The sequence below is a fragment of the Corylus avellana genome, chromosome ca3 (assembly GCF_901000735.1).
Source record: "Corylus avellana chromosome ca3, CavTom2PMs-1.0".
Taxonomy (NCBI): Eukaryota; Viridiplantae; Streptophyta; class Magnoliopsida; order Fagales; family Betulaceae; genus Corylus; species Corylus avellana.
The window spans coordinates 11479677-11483677 of record NC_081543.1 but is presented as its reverse complement, the minus strand read 5'-3'; positions in this window follow the sequence as shown (position 1 = coordinate 11483677).

Here is a 4001-nt window from a genome sequence, read left to right as displayed (position 1 = left end):
CAAATAACATAGCTAGCTGGATTTATTTTATCTACAGTCCCTATATATAACAAATGCATAAATGTTATAATAAACGAAAAAAAAATAAATAAATAAATAAAATAAAACAACAACAACAACAACAACAAATAACCTAGCTAGCTAGATCCATTTTATCTAGGGTCAGAGATGGGGGGAAGGGGGGACCGGCCCCACCCACTTCCTCAAAAAAGATATTACCGATTATTTAAATTGATATAGCTAGCTTCTAAAAAGTCTCTATAATTAATACACGTTTGCAATGACGTTGCTTACACATAGAGACGAGGGGAGGGGGGACCGGCTGTGCCATGGTCCCCCCCACTTCCTCAAAAAATATATTTTAAGGAGTAAAAAAAAAAAAAATTATACTGGTCCCCGCCCCCAAAAAAAAAAATTTTATAGGTCCAGGTTCCCCCAATGTAGAAAGAAATAACAGAAAACAAGTCAATTAATGTGAACTACATATATAATTTTATTTTTTTTGAATCACATACGATTATATTGGATGTAGAAGGAACTGACTGTTTTTTACTATTCTAACCTTCGCTTTTTATTTTTATTTTTAAAAAAATTTTAAGTTTTAAATTTTGTTTTCTTGAAAAAAAAAAAAGAGTAGTACATACGAGAGGAAGCCTCAATGTATTATTTTTTTAAGAAACCTAATTATTATTAAAATATTGATTAAATAATTAAAATTACTTTTTTTTTTCTTCTTTTTTTTTAATTTTATTTTTTTTAGGTTAAGCTTTTAGAATAAGTGATGGTTTAATATGGTATAGGTCTTGAATTCGAATATTGTATCCATTATTTACTTCACATTTCAATTAAATATTTTACGTGCTGAGATTCACCTATTAAAATGGAGTTCAAGCCCACACTTAAGTGAAGTGTTAAACTATTGATTATATGATAAATTTACCTCTTCTTAATCTTTGGTGAAATATATACTCAAAGAGAGTTTCAAATGAGATTATATAATGGAGAAAATACATTTTACCCCATGAATTATCCACATGTTTGCACTTTTACCTCAAATGTTTAAAATGTAACACTTGACCCCCCCCAAACTTTTAAATTGTTGCAATTCGACCATTCTAACTTCTTCTTCTTTTTCTAAAATGCCCCCATCACATATTTTATTTAAAAACAAAAAAAAAAAAAACAAAAAATCCAAAAAAAAAAAAACAAAAAAAACAAAAAAACAAAAAAGGAATTGTTTTTCATGGGTAATTCAATTCGTTATGTACTAATCAGATTTGTTTTTCATGCATTTTTTTTTTTTATTAATACAAGTGCACAAATCATCCACTCGTCAAATTAGATGTTCTAGCTCAATTAAATGATCCAGAAACTCTAGTTTTTTTTAAATAAATAAATAAATAATAAGTAATTTTTAGATTTTATAAAAAGTAATGGCCAATTACGAAAGAAAGAAGAATTTTCTAATTTTTTGGTCACTCACAAAATGGACCATTTCTTGCTATCCTATAGTTCATTTTCCACCAAATGCATTACGTAACTTTTTCCAACTCCATAAGATTAATTAATTATATGGTATTAAATGAATAAAATAGGTTCAAATTTTACAGCTCACAAGAGCACATATGACCCTTGATCTTATTATATATCCTTGTTATCATTGATATAAATATCTGTGATTGTCATTTGCATGCATTTGTCACAAGTGATGAGGCCGAAAATCATGGCTTAGACTACTAAATCTACTTTCTTTTTTGTGATCCTCTTCATCTTCATCTTCCTCGCAAACGCAGGTGAGTAATTTCGTCATCTGATTCATGAACGAGCATTAGCAACAACTTTTCAACAATTTTTCCTCAATTTAGGAAATAAAACTACTTTTTAATTCCCTATAAAAAAATAATTCACAATAGATTACATTATTTTTTCCTTATATGAATTAAATACTATTTTTTTTTATCATTATAACCAATGAAAGAGGAGAGGGGAGAGAGAATTACTGGGACATATGAAGGAAAGATAAGATAAAATGATTTGTTTATAATTTAATAAAACATTGGATATATATAGTGTTTCTCAATGCATTGGGAAACACTGTAGATACCCTTTGGTGTATGTTAAATATAGGGTTTTTGATGTGGGTGTGTTTTTGGGGTTTTTTTGAAATTTTCCTTAAATATAGGGAAGAGAATAGCATATAGGGCATCTGCTTCTTGTGATCTTAGACATAACCATCCAAGTGATATTCCTAATTTTGTTGCTTATATATATATGTGTTATATATGACGATTATATTTTTTAAAATTGAAAATCCAATTAAAATGAGAGACGAAACCAAAGGTTCCAAAATGTTATTAAGCGTTAACTTTATTTTTTTTTTTTTTTTTTGGAAAACTTGCTGAGTGGTATTATTTCACCAAAAGGTAAAAAAACATCTAGAGCAAAACTCTAAACATTAAAGAGCAGACTGCTCTGCTATTACAATAGTATGGATGCACTCGGGTATCTCCTCCAACCAAGCTTGTTCTGAAGAGCATGTCAGACCAAATTTTGCCAGTCCATGGGCTGCCATATTTGCATCCCTCTTTACATGGCCGCACGTCCATCTCCTCATTCTCCCCAGAATAGACTTGGCATCCTCTATCACCTGGCCATAAGGTCGATAATTTGCCCCGGGATCCAAGAAAGCTTGAACGACCTGAAGAGAGTCGCCCTCCATGATCACATCTTGAATGCCCACATCTCTGCAGAACTCCACAGCCTCCCTAGCTGCCGTAGCTTCCGCAATCACCGGTTCTTGGAGGGTAAGAATTTTCTTACTTAGGGCGCCAATGACAAAACCTTGACCGTCCCGAATGATTACTCCACATCCAAGGCATGAATTTTTCCTGTCAATCGCCACATCCCAGTTCGCTTTGTAACTCCCACCAGACGGCGGCATCCACTTAGGAATGGACGTCCCTCCTACAGACTCTGCTTCGCCCAGCTCTGTTCTGTTCTCACTAGCAGAACAGAGTTGATCCCGGGTTACCCTGGCTTCTTGGACAATCCTATTAGGATGCGTGAATTCCCCCCCATGCAGCACAGAATTACGGCGTGCCCAGATTCGTTTTGCAACCAAGGCGAAAAGGGACATCACCTCTTCATTGCACTTAGTTAAAAGCTCGGCCACCACATCAATGAAGACTAGCCCCACCAGGCTGGCTTTTTGGAGCTTTGTGTCACAAGCCGCCCAGACATCCGAAGAGGAAGAACATTCCCATAATATATGCGTCACCGTCTCCTTTTCCATTTGACAAATCAAGCACCTATTATCAGCCACAATCTTGCGCTGCAGTAACTTCTCCTTGGTCGGTAATATGTCCGCACATGCACGCCACAGAAACACCTTAGTAGCATTAGGAACTCGCAGGTTCCAAATGGATTTCCAGACCTGTTCATACCCCGGCTTACATGACCCTTCCCCTTTCGAAGACTCCGTCCTCGCTTTTTCAATATAATAGGCACTCCGTACAGTGAACAACCCATTTGGAGTAGCCCTCCAAATCAATTTGTCAACTTGCCTGAACCGACTAAGAGGTAAATTGACAATTGTTTTGGCTTCCGTAGTTGAAAAAATTTCATTGATCAGGTCAGTGTTCCACCCTCCTGTTGATTGATCCATTAGTTCAGCCACTTTCGCCTCTCCCCCTAGTCTAGTGCATGGTGACTGGACCGAAAAAGTTGAAGGAGTAGGTAACCATCTATCATGCCATATTCGGACAGTGCACCCGTCCCCTATTCTCCATATTAAGCCTTCTTGGAGCAGGTCCCTAGCCGACAGTAGACTCCGCCACGCAAAGGAAGGTCTACTCCCCAATTTTGCTCCAAACAAAGAACCCCGTGGATAATATTTGGCTTTAATGATATTCCCAGCTAAACTTTCCTCATTCTGCAGTAACCGCCAACATTGTTTAGCCAATAAGGCTTTGTTAAAGCAAATAAGGTCCCGAAAACCCATC